The sequence below is a fragment of the Pleurodeles waltl genome, chromosome 9 (genome assembly GCF_031143425.1).
Source record: "Pleurodeles waltl isolate 20211129_DDA chromosome 9, aPleWal1.hap1.20221129, whole genome shotgun sequence".
In the NCBI taxonomy this organism is placed as follows: domain Eukaryota; kingdom Metazoa; phylum Chordata; class Amphibia; order Caudata; family Salamandridae; genus Pleurodeles; species Pleurodeles waltl.
Window position 1 is genome coordinate 220,220,553 of NC_090448.1, and position 16,250 is coordinate 220,236,802.

The following is a 16,250-nucleotide window of genomic DNA, read 5'->3' on the forward strand; positions in this document are numbered from 1 at the left end:
ATAAAAAAGTATGTGTGCGTGTTTGCATGTAATAAAAAAAAAAGAAGGAGGATTCGAAATGAAAACAGGTGGCAATAGAATATGACTCTTGGTAGGGGTGATTTGAACATAATTTGAACAAATCATGACCTGAGAGAGTGCTTTGCATTCTTGATCTGATACAGAAAGGACAGGGACAGGGATACACCTCACTACATAAAAGGACTGCTTAGCACATGCATGTGTATTACATAACCAATGCAAATGGATGTATCCAGCCCACTCCTTAGACAGAACAGAAAAAGACAAGTAAATCACCTATCTAAATTTCTCTGGTGGTCACCTACAGGGGTAGAACAGGCCTTAGTTAACATGGCCTTCTCTGAGTATAGCCACTTAGGAAAGGACGCTTTTTGTTCTTGGCAGCTTTCAATCAGAATTGCGAGTCAAAATGTCAAAGGATACATTTCTTCTCAATTCAATGTTATTTAGTACTTTTACAAAGCAATCGACACCCACTTAATAAATAACTACAAGGGCAAAGAAAACATATAAATGGGGCCTGTTATTGGAAATCAAGAAAATCTCATCTGTTTGTGGGACAATCTCAGTCATAAGATCTATTAGTAGCATAGCTGTGAAGCAAATGAATGGCAATTGTCCAACCAACAAATAGTACAGACATGAATCTCTAACAGATGTATTGTTTATGACAAAGCAAATTCTTCTTGATTCTCATCACCAGGACCAACGTCGGAGATAACCTAATTACTCTGTCGAATTTATATTTAAGGGAGTATCAAGCCCATTGTTCTTTTTGGATTCGTTGGGCTATAAAACTGTAGTTTCTGTAAGATTATCATGGATATTATATGATTGTTGGTTCTGTGAAATTGCGGTCTCTTCACATTCATAGTAAATAACATGACTAGTTGAAGTTAGCAATGGCACAAATAACAGAAAGGCCATTAATATGAGTGTCCTCGCGAATGGATCGATTTTCTCCTCCCCGTGGACTTACCGATACTGGGAGTGCAAGGGCGAGAAAAATCTGGCCCCTTACAAGTTGGACCATGAGGCTCCAATAAGAACTGAAGAACTGACATAGGAATCGGAAGAGGAATTGCTAGAGGAATCATTAATTCTGGGTCCAGTACCCTCAGCAAATCTTTATTTTGGGGCGGACTTCCACCTAGAGATTTCAGTGATATTTAGCTCCTAAAATCTTTGGGATAAAGTTAATAGTCTGCGTTGTTTTCGCAGTTCTCATATGGGGCTAGTAACTGCTGTTACCTGCCTCAATGGCTACTCGTAATAAAGGCTTAAACGCACTTTCTTATATTCCATTAAGTAGTTTAATATCTAAATAGCACGGGCCGTCAAATGTATGTAATCTCTATCAAAATGGGGTCCAGGACCTGAATCCTCCTTATTTGTTGGTCCTGCATTGTTGTTGTGTTGGCGTAAGATGTTAAGTCCTCTTTTAAAAAAATGTTCTGTTCAGACAACCTCTGAGGTCCTGCAACTGATGTTTAATACTCCATATTATATATTTTGTATTCGAATATTTAACATTTTTAAACTTTTTAAACTTGTACTGAAATCCCCAGTATGAATTCTGTTTCCTAATGTAACAAAGAGGGAAGGCAGTTTAGTTGTTTTTTTATGCTTCTTAATATGTACTTGTTTGTTTTATTTTATTTATTGTCTATTTATATTGACCTCTGCAGAATTCCGAATCGTAAAATAAAAACTTGACTTGGCACTTTCTTCTTTCATTTGCTGATAGATAGCTAAGAGTCTTAACAGCTGCACTGAAAATTAATGTGGGAACATATTGATAATCTTCTGCTATTGCAATGCTTCTAATTTTTCAGGGTTCTGGCCAGTGTTCTGCAGGCATATTTTCATTGTCGTTGGTACAGTGACTCTTTTTAGCCCTGAGAATTTGTTCCCATTCACTTTCACCACTTTACTGCATTCTAATAAATCCCAATTGAATCTCCACTGTTGTTTCAAGTGCCAATGACTCCCCCTCCCACCGATTGATGCTGGATATTCTTTCCAGTGAATGGTAAATTGCTAGATGTAAGTCCCTTACCATGATTTGGCCTACCAACAATGTGTTCATGAATGCCATTAAATGCTGCTGGCATTTCAACAACTTTGCCCTCTTTCCACCCTCTACCTATCCCTCTGTCAGCCTAAATTATATAATCTCCATAACCACCACTTGCGTGCACAACCTCATCTCAGAGTTTTCAAATAGATTGTGTTAGACTTTTCATCCTTGGCGTGGCCTCCCTTAACTTTTTGCCTCTGCTTCCCAGGTTTTTTTTATTTTTTTTATTTTTTTAGATCTGTTAATTAACTTTTGTTATATATAGTGCAATGTTTACAAGCATGATCATAATAGTGCAGTAGGCTACATTGTTGGCTTTAGTCATTTCTGTGTACATCTTAATACTTTGGTAGGTTAATCGCCTTATCAAATTTCAGACGAGTACGAGTAAACATTTCGTTTCTGCATTGCAATAACGACTAGAGGGGGAAAACAGAGAAGGAAAAGAAGGGTCACCTTGAAGAGATATTTGAGGCTCTTTGAGACGTCGGAATGCTAGTCAGGACAGGGAGAGGGACTGTTGGAGAGAGGTGAGGTATTTGATCATTGCTCCTATTGTCCGGTAGGGAGTGTTAGTGTGGAGTATGGGGGGTCTGTGCAGTTCTGTGTGTTGCAGCTACGGTATTTGTGCATGTTTCGCTCATTTTCCATGTCTGGCTAGGTTTTCTATTTCGGTATAATTGTGCTGTTGCTCTTATTAGGTAATAATCATGCCGTTTGATTTAATGTGTGTGTGCAGTTCAGGGGGGGCGGGTATCATCTTTCTCTTCCAGTTGTTCTATGAATGCTTCCCATGTTTCCACTCCCTTTACTATTATTCCCCTGTCACAGAGCGCGCGCAGCGTTTGTATCTCCGCCACCGCCCATTGTAGTAAGTCCGATGCCCAATGGCGTACACTGGAAGCACTCGGCGATTTCCAATGCGTCGCAATAAGTCGTTTTAATATCATGAACGCCAGGTCTGCGCATCTCTGTTTCTGTTTATCTTTACTGGGTCTTTTGCGTATCCCTAGGATGCAGGACTCGGGGTTGGGGATAGGGGCAGCCCGGTCAGGAGTGCGGTCTGTTTGGTTACTTCTTGCCATATGTGTAGTATTGGTGAGCAATCCCATATCATGTGGTAGAAATCAGCTGGTGAGTGACCGCACCTTGGACAGTCAGACCCTGCTTGCGGAAACATGCATTGTATTCTGGCTGGTGTTAAGTACGTTTGGTGTAGGTAGTTGAATTGTGTATAGCGGAAGCGGGCATTGCGTGATATCTCGCGTGTAGTTGCGAGACCCATGGTCCATGCTTGTGTGCTCAGAGGTGTACATATTGCCTCTTCCCTTTTGATCTTGGCCTGTGATTGTGGTACCTCTGGGTTGGCTTGTAGGGTCCTGCATAACCAAGAGATATCTGACTGTGTTCCCAATCTCTGGAGTAGGTCGTGTAGGACTGGTGATGTTTGTGGTTCATTATTACTGCTTCTCCATGTGTTTCGTATCAACCGCTGTATTGCCCCGTATGTGATAAATTCGCTGCTGCCTAGATTGTGCTTTTCAGCTAGCGTTTCATAGGTGAGGAATTGTCCCTCCGAAAAGAGGTCCCCTATTGTCTTAACTCCTTTCGTGACCCAGGTTGATAAATCTAGTCTGCTGCGCAGTTTATCTACTCCTGGTGTGGCCTGTAGTGGTATTTTGGGTGAATATAGCGGAGTTCGTGTTCCTATGTCTACATATCGGCGCTATATGCATTCAGCTGTTTTTAGCAATATATTATTGTGTTGGGGGATGACATCGTGGCCCAGGAGCCATCTTAGTATATCCGAGTGACCTATATTTGTGCTTAGAGCACTGATTTCTGGGCCGTGTGGGTCCTCCAGCCACTTCATAATCCAGTGTATTTGCGCCGCTGCGTAATACATTTCGAATTGTGGGACACCCATCCCTCCCCTTTCTAGGGAAAGGTAAGCTTTGGCCAGGGCCACAAGATGTCGTTTCCCTCCCCATATCAAGTCGGTCAGTATTCTTGTTAGTTGTACAAAGAGTGATTTTGGTAGTACTAGTGGTAGTGCAGTGAAATAGTATAGTAGTCTGGGGAGTACTATAATCTTAGCCACTGCGACTCTACCTATCGGTGATAATAGTAAGGAGCACCATAAGGGCAGTGAGCTTTTTACTGATCTGATCATTCGTTCTAAGTTTCCTTCTTTTAAATCTGCATTGTAGTGGTAGATATGCACACCTAAATATTTAAAAGTGATATTTCTCCATTGTAAGCCATGTATTGTGTCCGGGTTGTCTTGACGGTCTGGTTGCAGTCTCATTGGAAACAGGCATGATTTTGCCCAGTTCACATGCATTCCAGATAGCTGCCCGAAAAAATTCAGTAGTTGAAGCAGGTCGGGTAAGGATTTGGGGTAGTTGCAGAGGAATATTAATGCGTCATCTGCATATACGGAAATAATGCGGTGGTTCTCTCCATCTAGTATGCCCCAGCGTGTTGCCTCTGTACGCAGTCTGGCTGCGAGTGGCTCTATTGCTAGCGCGAAAAGGAGCGGTGACAGGGGGCAGCCTTGCCGGGTGCCACGCCCTATTGAGAATTCCTCAGAGATGGTCGTTCCTGTTCTGACTCGCGCTTTTGGGTCAGCGTACAGGACTGATATCCAACGTATGAATACTTTGCCGAATCCCATTTCTTTTAGTGTGGTCATTAAGAATGGCCATCCCAGTGTGTCGAACGCTTTCTCAACATCGAGGGATACTGCCGCTCGTGTGGTGTCAGTTTCTGGTGTCTCTGCTATTAGACGTATGAAGTTTCTAATATTGACGAAAGTGTTCCGTCCTGGTATGAACCCAGATTGGTTTGGGTGAACTAAGGTAGATATGATTGGGAGAAGGCGATTCGCTAGTACTTTCCATAGTATTTTACAGTCTGTATTCAATAATGATAATGGGCGGTATGAGCGGACATCCAGAGGATCTCGATCTTTCTTGTGGAGGACTACTATCATTGCCTTTCGTAGGGAATCGGATAGTCGACTCATGGCGTATGCTTCCTGAATCATTGCTAGATAAGGGGCCAATGTCTGGGCTGGGAAAGATTGGTAGTATTCAATTGGGAGTCCATCTCTCCCTGGAGCCTTATTGTGGGCTAATTGTTGTGTGGCCTGTTTTATTTCATCTATATCTATGGGTTTGTCTAGTTCTTGTATTTGAATCGCCGTTAAGCGAGTTAACTGAACAGACTGGAGGAAGGCTTCTATCTGTTCCGGAGGTGGAGGAGATCCTGCGTTATACAGGGTGCCATAGTAGTGCCTGAAGGCGTTATTTATTTCTGTCTGTGTATTGATTATTTTGCCTGTATCTAAACGAATGGCATTGACAGGAGCTCGTTTTTGTTCTCCTTTCACCAGCCATGCTAGCATTCTACTAGAGCGGTCTCCTTCCGCGTGGAGGCACTTCGTGTAGTGGCGGTAGTCGAATTTTCTCAGTCGGGATTCTACTTCATTCCATTGCTTTTGAAGTGTGAGTATGTCGCTACCAGCGTTGCCTTGTATCGCTGTTTTGCACTCTGCTTTGTGTTTATTTTTCTCAATTTCCCTGAGTTCTGCCGTCAGTGCACGCTTGATTCCACTTGCTTTTGTCATGCACATGCCTCTCATCTCTACCTTATGTCCATCCCATTCCACTACCCTTGTTGATGCTGATCCCGTGTTGGTTTTGAAATAGGTATCAATTTTATCTGCTTTTTCTTTGCGGAAGGGGGGGTCTTGTAGCAATGTGGGCTGTAGACGCCACGTGGGGATACATGTATGTTGTCTGCCCCATTGTAGTGTGGCCATTAGTGGGCAGTGGTCGGACAGAGTCTTAGCCATGTAGAAGACATTTTTGATTAGGTGCGTGATCTCATCTGTACATAGTATTAGGTTGATGCGTGTGTAATAGGTGTACCGGGGAGTAGAAGGAGTATTCTTTAGTTGTGGGATGTAGGTCTCTCCAAATGCTGTGTAGTCTCCTATCTGAGATCCAGGATTTTAATGTCTGGGATAGTCTCTTGCTGTGTGTATTCTCCAAAGGGGGGTGTGACCTGTCTAGCGATACGTCAGGGACTCTGTTGAAATCTCCTCCCCACACAATGGGCCTTGATAAGTCATGTGTTAGTAATTTAGATGTAGCTTTGTAGAACTCCCCCTGGCCTGTGTTTGGCGCATATATGCCAGTTATGGCTAATTGTCTGCCGTCTAATCCACTGTTCAAGTAGACATATCTGCCGTCTGTGTCTATCTGTGTTTCATTTATCCGGTACGGTATCCCAGAGGCAATCCAGTTTAGGACCCCTTTTGCGTATGTGGATGTTTTAGTGCCGTTTATTGTGCCCGACCATTTGTTGTTGATTATGTGTAATTCTTGAGCGGAGAGGTGCGTTTCTTGGGGTATAGCTGTATGTGTATTGTATCGCTTGAGATACGCATATATTCTACTACTCTTATTTATGTTCGCCATTCCTCTTACATTCCATGTTAATATGTTATAGGACCCCATTGTATTTTGTTTTTATATGTTGGATATGGCGCTTTTATAAGTAGTTTTGGTTTGACCCTCCATCTTTTTCCCTTGGTCCCCGTTCGTTCCCTCCCCCCCAGCACAGCTGAGTCCAGAATATGGTGGTGACAGTTACGGTGAGGACAAAGAGAGAGGAAAGGAAAGAGAAAATAGTTTACCAGTAATGGATTTAACCGGGCACAACTGGTGCCAACTTGGGTAGTAGTTCGGTTGATGTCCATGCGGTAACCCATTCGGGTTAAGGGGTAGGGCCGAGATGGATGTGGGGGTGGTCAGCGAAGTTGGCCTGTTCGGATGGGTTCATTTCCTTTGTGAGCCTTCCTGTTCTCGGGACAAAGTCACATTATCTGGTATGTGGTATTAGTGTTATTACTTTGATTGAGACCGGGGTGGTGTCCATTTGTGGTCTCATCATGTGGGGACAAGGACGTTTTTAGCCTTTAGAGATCGTCGGCCGTGCATGGTGTAAAAGTCAGGCCAGATAAAATAGGCGACGACGGGGGACTGTTATTGCTTTTTGGTGAGTCTGAGCCTGTAACAATGGTTTCGTTGTTGAGTGTTGAGCGTAGGGACGAGAACATGTTAGTGTCTTTTATGACTTGTAGTTGCTCAGCTTCTGCTTGCGATCTGGATGGGTGTGATTTGGGTCCCGGGGCCATTTTCTTCCCTCTGCGGGAGCGTTGAGTGTGCCAGTCTTTTTGTTCAGTTTATTCGGCAACGTGGTCTGTGAAACCTTTTGCATGTATCCATGTCCATACATCCTCCGAAGACAGGAAGATATGGGTTCTCTCACTGTCAACCACTCGCAATCTAGCCGGGGACATGAGGGAGTAGGGTATATTTTTGTCTCGTGGAATTTGCTTTGCTTTGATGAATGTAGTGCGCTTGCGCTGAACTTCTGCTGTATAGTCAGGATAGGCCGTGACTTGTGCGTTCTCTATGCTTCCAGGACCAAAGGTCCGGAATTCCCGTAGGATCTGATATCTGTCTCTGTAGTTCAAGAATCTCGCTATCAGTGGTCGAGGAGGTGCTCCTGGGCGCGGTGGGCCTCCCGGTATCCGATGAGTTCGTTCCACTGATAGTAAAGGTGAAGCGTTCTGCGTTAGTGCAGTTTTTTTTTGCCAATGTTCGAGGAAGGTTTCTGCATTTGGGAGTTCTATCCGTTCCGGGAATCCCAAGAATCTAATGTTGTTTCGGCGTGATCGGCCCTCTGCGTCTTCAGCTCGTCTTTGCAGCGTTATTATTTCGGATTCTTGGTGTTGAAGTTTGGCTTTCAGGTCCTCGATGTCGGGGTGGATCTTTACAATGGCCGATTCGTTAGTGGTAACCCTTTCCGTCAGTTTGCGGTGGTCAGCTCTTAAGATGTTGACCTCCGTTGCTACTGAATCTATTTTGGCTTCCAGGGAGGTTTTGGTTTCCAGCACGGCCTGTACTACTCTGTCAAATTTTATGGAGTGCGTGGCCAGAGTTTTGGTCACTTTACGTAGGGCGATGGCTGTGGTGTCAATGCTTGACTCTAGTGTTGGGGTCTTGGTGCCTGTTTCAGATTGTCCTCTTGGGGGTTTAGGTTTAACCATGTTTTATCTGTGGGCCTGGGAGGGTGGGCAGTATTGTTGGCTGTATTGCTTGGGGGCTGTGATTGCGTAGTGGATTACGCCTTGGCCTCTCGTCTGTGCTTTGATTAGCAGTTGCGGTTCAGATATGCTTGCAATTAGTTTCCGATATTCCTTGCATTTGACTTTGGTTCTGGGGAATGTTAATTGTGTGCCCCCTCGCAGTGCCCGCCGGGGTAGGGATTGTTTGGTTTGGTATGTAATGTTTATTGATATTCAATTTCCTTGATGTCTCTTTCACTCGGAGTATTGTGCAATGAGGTGCCTGTTGTTTTACCGTGCTGGTTATTGTGAAGGAAGTCTCGTGCCTTGTTCTGGGTTTTTGTGTTTCTTTTCCGGGTTTTTGTGATCCCTTTTGTGATATCTCAATTTCCTTCTTCACTGCGGATCGCAGTTACTCTCTTTATTGCTACACCCCTATTGTGTTCCTACTAGGCCGGTTTCGTTGATGCCCGTGATCTTCTGTCCTCTACGTTGTTTGATTCATTTGGGGGGGTACCTATAGACTCCTATTTTCAACCCTGTAGCCCCACGTAGTCTGCCCAGGGTCCTGTGTTCCTTTGCCGCGAGCTGGCGTGTCTTAGTGTTGAGGTGCATCTCTCTGGGGTCTCCGACTCGAGTGTGTCAGCTCATGGGTTCCCTTCTGTTCCCCTCAGGCGATGTTTCGTATTAATAGTCGGGCTGACCTCCGGGGCAGACCTTGCTCCGTGTCCGCTTCGCTCCCGATGGCGTGAGCGCAGGTCGGTAGGAATCGTGGCAATCTCCCAGTGTCGGGCAGGTGGGGACGCTCGTGCGCTAGGCAGCTCTAATCCGGGGGGGTATGCCCATCTACATTCCAGTGGGGATCGTGTTTGGCCGCTTCTACGTCCCTCAGTAGTCCGCTGGGGCCACCCCGCAGAAAATGGCACCCGCGGCCCTCCGCCCCCGCCGGCAGCTCTCCTCACCTCCTTTTGGTTTGGTGCTTTTGTCTTCTTGAGCCTTCACGGTTTAGCGCTGGGTAGAGGGGTCCCCGCCCCGGGTGCGGCGGCGTGTGGCTGCTCTCTGGGCACGGTACGCCGGCAGCACGCGCAGGCCGGTGACGGCTCCCCAGCTCGGCCTCAGTTTCGTGTTTGTCTCATCCCGTCATCGAGCCCCTGCGGTCCTGGTCCCCTCGTGGTGTAGGTCTCAAGCGCTGCGTTCCCCTCGGCCTCCGGGGCTACCTGCGTCTTTAGTACGACATCTGCTCTGAGTTTTTGGTGTTTGGTATCCTCGATTTAAAGGATAATTGTAGGCCCCCGCCGCGGCAGCTCTCCTCACCTCCCTTTGGTTTGGTGCTTTTATCTTCGGGAGCCTTCACGGTTCAGCGCTAGGTAGAGGGGTCCCCGCTGCGGGTGCGGTGGCGCGCGGCTGCTTTCTGGCCACGGTTCGTCAGCAACACGCGCAGGCCGAGGACGGCTCCCCAGCTCGGCCTCTGTTTCGTGTTTGTCTCATCCCGTCATCTAGGCCCTGCGTTCTTGGTCCGCTCGTGGTGTAGGTCTCAAGCACCGCTTTCCCCCGGGCTCTGGGGCTACCTGCGTCTTTAGTACGACATCTGCTCCGAGTTTTTGGTGTTTAGTATCCTCGATTTAAAGGATAATTGTAGGCCCCCGCCGCGGCAGCTCTCCTCACCTCCCTTTGGTTTGGTGCTTTTGTCTTCTGGAGCCTTCACGGTTCAGCACTGGGTTGAGGGGACCCCGCCGTGGGTGCTGCGGCGCGCGGCTGCTCTCTGGCCATGGTTCGTCAGCAACACATGCAGGCCGGGGAAGGCTCCCCAGCTCGGCCTCTGTTTCGTGTTTGTCTCATCCCATCATCGAGCCCCTGTGGTCTTGGTCCGCTCGTGGTGTAGGTCTCAAGCGCTGCGTTCCCCTCGGGTTCCGGGGCTGCCTGCGTCTTAAGTACGACATCTGCTCCGAGTTTTTGGTGTTTAGTATCCTCGATTTAAAGGATAATTATAAGCCCCCGCTGCGGCAGCTCTCCTCACCTCCCTTTGGTTTGATGCTTTTGTCTTCTGCAGCCTTCACGGTTCAGCGCTGGGTAGAGAGGTTGCCGCCGCTGGCCACGGTTCGTCAGCAACACGTGCAGGCCGAGGACGGCTCCCCAGCTCAGCCTCTGTTTCGTGTTTGTCTCATCCTGTCATCGAGGCCCTGCGTTCTTGGCCCGCTCGTAGTGTAGGTCTCAAGCACTGCGTTCCCCCCGGGTTCTGGGGCTACCTGCGTCTTTAGTACATCTGCTCCGAGTTTTTGGTGTTTAGTATCCTTGATTTAAAGGATAATTGTAGGCTGTTAGCGGAGCTCTTTTTTAGGGGTCCACTCCAGCCGCCATCTTGGCCATGCCCCCCTGTTTCCCAGGTTGTTGATGTGTGCTAGACTCTGTTTTTGCTGTTTTTGTTACTCTGGGCACTTTACCACTGCTAACCAGTGCTAAAGTGCAAGTGCTCCTAATCAAAATGTGTATGTAATTGGTTCATCCATGATTGACATATTTGATTTACTAGTAAGTCCCTAGTACAGTGCACTGGAGGTGCCCAAGGCCTGTAAATCAAATGCTACTAGTAAGCCTGCAGCACTGGTTGTGCCACCCACATTAGTAGCTCTGTAAACATGGCTCAGACCTGCCACTGCAGAGTCTGTGTGTGCAGTTTTTAACTATAAATTCTACTTGGCAAGTGTACCCACTTACCAGGCCTAAACCTTCCCTTTTCTTACATGTAAGGAACCTGTAAGGTAGGCCCTAGGTAGCCCCAAGGGCAGGGTGCAGTGTATGGTTAAGGTAGGACATATAGTAATGTGTTTTATATGTCCTGACAGTGAAATATTGCTAAATTTGTTTTTCATTGTTGCAAGGCCTGTCCCTCTCATAGGTTAACATGGGGGCTACCTTTAAATATGATTAAAGTGTAGATTCCCTTTGGGAGAGGATAGACATGGAGTTTGGGGTCTCTGAGCTCACAATTTAAAAATACATCTTTTAGTAAAGTTGATTTTAAGATTGTGTGTTTGAAAATGTCATTTTTAGAAAGTGGGCATTTTCTTGCTTAAACCATTTCTGTGACTCTGCCTGTTCGTGGATTCCCTGTCTGGGTCAGTTTGACAGTTGGGCTGGTTGCACCTCTCATTAGACAGTGACACAAAGGGAGCTGGGGTGTAGTCTGCATTTCCTGATGAGCCATCTGTGCTAGGAGGGATGGGAGGAGTGGTCACTAACACCTGAAAGGGCTGTGCCTGCCCTCACACAATGCAGTCTCCAACCCCCTGGTGTGTGTCTGGGGCCTGGCCTGGGCAAGGCAGGATTTCACAATCAAGAGAGTCTTTTCTTTGAAGTAAGCCTACTTCAAAGGGCAAAATGGGTATAAGAAGGGCACCCAAAACCACAGACTTTTGAACACTTCTGGAAACCAAGAGGAACCTCTGCCTGGGGAAGAGCTGAGGAGCTACCCTGCCTGTGACGGTGCTTTGTGGAGCTATCCTGCAGTTGCTGCTTCTGCCTGTGCTAGATGACAAAGACTGGACTTTGTGTTGCCTTTCTTCTTGTGAAGATCTCCAAGGGCTTGATTTAGAGTCTGCCTCCTGTTGTTTGAAGTCTCAGGGACGGCAAAGACTTCTCTCTGCTAGCATCTGTAGCCTCTGGAGAGACTCCTACTCTGCCAAGTGGTGCCCAACCAGTTCCTGGGCCCCTGAGAAGAGAAGCTGGCAGCCCAAGAGTGAGAAATCCATGCACAGACCCCATGCAGGGATAAAATCAACGCGACTCCAATCTGCGGCTGAAAAATCGATGTGCCACCAGCTTTGCGGCTGAAAATCGATGCTCGCCTGCAACACGAACGAAGATCAACACCTGCGGCTGGAGATACGACGTGCAGCATCGCTGACGGAGACCGGTGAGATTACAACCCGCGCTGCGTGGTTTTTGAACCATCGTCCGGCTGAATTTCTGACGCAAACACCGCTGGTCATGCAAAAATTACGCAAGGCCTGCCTGGACCCAATAGTGGTGACCGGATCGATGCATCATTCTCCTGCGGAGAGAAGAAACGACGCACGCCGACCCGACTAAAGGAGAATCGACGCAAGGTCTCACTGGTGAGTGAAATCGATGCATCGCAATCCCTTTTTGACGCACACTCGCCCTTCCAGGGTTATTTTTGACACACTCAAGGTACATTTTCGCGCTAACAGCATGAGCCTTGTGTTTTAAATTACATGAAGACTTTTAATTGATAACTTGACTTGTGTATTGTGGATTTTTGTCATTCTGGTCTTGTTTTGTTTAGATAAATACTTTCTATTTTTCTAAACCAGTGTTGTGTCATTTTGTAGTGTTTTTATTAAGTTACTGTGTGTGTTGGTACAAATACTTTACTCCTAGTAATCTGAAGTTAAGCCTACGGCTCGTGCAAAGCTACCAAGGGGATGAGCGGGGGTTAGCTGAGGGTGATTCTCTTTTTCCCTGACTAGAGTGAGGGTCTCTGCTTGGACAGGGGGTAACCTGACTGCTATCCAAAGACCCCATTTCCAACTGATTGTAGTTCCTCCTTTTTTAAAACCTTTTTCATTCTGACACATCAGTTCCTGTCCCCACAGAACCTGATCAGCCAAACCCAAATGAAGCACTTTCAAATCCTCTGTAGCATTTGGACACTTTATGCGTTCAGCTTGTTCCTCACATTCCTTTTCTCACCTGAAACACTTCACTCCTCTCTATATCAAACTCCTTATCTCGGTGCCTGTTACAGCTACTACAGAGAATTTCTGATTCTTTGGGTTCCACAGCCTGCCCCAGAAAGAGTGACATTAATACAGATGACTATGGGGGTGATTCTGAGTCTGGCGGGCGGCGGACGCCGCCCGCCAGACTTCCCCCACCAAAATACCACTCCGCGGTTGAAAGACCGCTGAGGGTATTTTGGGATTTGCCCTGGGCTGGCGGGCGACCGCCAAAAGGCCGCCCGCCAGCCCAGGGCAAATCAACCTTCCCACGAGGACGCCGGCTCAGAATTGAGCCGGCGGAGTGGGAAGGTGCGACGGGTGCAGTGGCACCCGTCGCGTATTTCAGTGTCTGCAAAGCAGACACTGAAATACAAAGTGGGGCCCTCTTACGGGGGCCCCTGCAGTGCCCATGCCATTGGCATGGGCACTGCAGGGGCCCCCAGGGGCCCCGCGGCACCCCCTACCGCCATCCTGTTCCTGGCGGGAGACCCGCCAGGAACAGGATGGCGGTAGGGGGTGTCAGAATCCCCATGGCGGCGGAGCGCGCTCCGCCGCCATGGGGGATTCACAAGGGCAGCGGAAAACCGGCGGTCAGAATGCCCTGCGGGGCACCGCCGGCCTGTCGGCGGTGCTCCCGCCGACCCTGGCCCCGGCGGTCTCTGACCGCCGGGGTCAGAATGACCCCCTATATTTCTTAAAAAGTGCAATCTCTGAGGTACCACCCAAAGGTGAAATACCACCTGACAATACAACCCACCCCCCCCCAAGAGATCATTAGATACAATAAAACATAATTAGGGGAAATAACCGCTCAATACACAATCATTTCTGGCATGGTCTTATAAATAGCCAAAATCAGAAGCAGATGCCACTGTCAGAAAAGCAGGATATTTCTGTATCCAAGGTGATTCAAAGTGATTGAAGAGGTGTGTGTTTTGCTGGAATGTCACTGTTCCCCCCCCCCAGACTCTACTTGGGTTAGGGCCAGAGATGTTTAGTCAGCATCATAAAACTGTTAAACGGAGTTGATTTTCACAGTTGAGAATGCAGCCAGTTGCAGGATTTATGTTTTAAGCACTGGCAGAAATTATAATCTGTGACACTACCCTGAGCTGGGTGTGTCATTCTGCTAGAAGTAATATGCAGTTACAGTACCTCTTACATTAACACAGAGTGGGATCATACTTTCAGTAGATAAGAAATTTCCCACTTGTAGGGTTTTCCACCATAATGAAGTCTTACGGTTCTTGTCCTGTTTTCATTTATAGTTTCTTAATACAGTGGCATCCTCATAATATACAGATAGATAGATAGATAGATAGATAGATAGATAGATAGATAGATAGATAGATAGATAGATAGATAGATAGATAGATAGATAGACAGATAGACAGACAGATAGACAGACAGATAGACAGATAGATAGATAGATAGATAGATAGATAGATAGATAGATAGATAGATAGATAGATAGATAGATAGATAGATAGATAGATAGATAGATAGATAGATAGATAGATAGATAGATAGATAGATAGATAGATTCTTCCCACCACAACATACAGTATTTTGCAATGGATGACCGCACTTCAACCACTGGTTTTATTCAATGTTAGTGGAGTCATTTTTCTAGTGCACATATGCACAACCACCTAAAACTTACTCGATCAGGGCTAGTTTCATTAGGCACTGACCAGTAGTACACAGGTAATACAAAAGTATATTAGGGTGTCATCACCTATAGTCTTTCAAATTTTTTCCTTCTGTGTGCACAAACTTAGTATATGTGTGCAGAATGGAGACTAGAGGTGAGCCCCTACGTTAGCGCTCAAAGCACTCACCTTGGGAGGGGCATCTTCTAACGTCTTGTGTTGCTGCAGCTTTGTAAAATACATTCCAGTCTAATGCATTGAACTTGAGAGAGAGCAATAGGGACTTGTAGACATGTAAAAATGTTTTTATATTCAGTCTGTGCTACTGAGTGTCTGACATTTAATTTGTGAATGCTTTGTCCATGAAGCATCTGGAGCCGGAGGACGGTGAGTGCCCGTTTCTCCAGGAGGTGATCCCACATTTCGGTTTCCTTCCGTCAGCATAACCACTTCATGGATACAGCCATATCACCTTTATCTCCCCAAAGTGTGTATCTCCACCACCAGCACTTTGACCTTGTCCATAACATGTTGTACCAGAGCTTGCTTAGCTAATACACTCATGCTACTTCTGCTTTTTATGTGTTGTGATTTATTGTAGAGATGCGTGTGTGGAATCATCTTAGGTGAGTGGAATTTCCATTGCAAAATTTCTATTGTGAAATTGCTCCATACAACATTCGTCCACAAACAATTTTACTGCTGAGAACCTGTCAGTGAAGGTGCTTATGAATGTACTGTATGCAATTCCCAACACGGGAAAAATATATAGGTATATTTCTGACATTTGATGTCAATGTGCATATGTTTCTGCACACATGTAGTTATGAGCATACATCTGGTCATGTGAATTTTGTTATTAGCATTTTGAGTATGCCTATATTTGCATCTGTCATATACTCCTCATCAATCATTTGGGATTCTATGTTTTAGAGAACTAAAGCACAAGTAGTGATAGATACACATGAAACATAAGTGCTTAATTTAAAATGTTTCTGAATTGGGCTTAATGGTTAGTGCTTGTTTTTCACACACATAATTGACTCTCATGCCCTGCACTGGCTAACCATTAGAAAATTTTCCTTTAGCAAGTCACCAATTTACTTTGCATAACACACTGGTAATTATTTATTCAGGCCCAGTCATCCATCAATCCAAACTCAAAATCCACCACCAAAGGCCCTAGCCTTGACCGACCCTTCCTTAACTAAAAACTGCATTGGCATGAGGTTTTTATCTGTACATGCAGCTAAAGTGTTAGAACACCCTTTGGCACACCTAAAGATCATCAGCTACCTTTAGAGTTCTTAAAAGGAATAAATGGTTATTGCTTCTGAAAACATGATCGGCCAGGTACGGGCAACTACAAGTACCGGTTTTTATAGGCAAACCACTAACCTGTCTCTCAATTACTGTCACATTGATCTTCTCACATAAGTGCTGTCACAAGTCTGCTGTGACATGATTGGAGTACACCTCCAAGCACATTATCTCTGGATTACACTTCAAACAACACTCTAACAATCATGCTAACACTGGCTGTGCAGCTACTTGCTCAAACACAGAGAAAGCACTTTGGTCCCTTGTTATGGGTAGGAGAGCACTACAGAAAG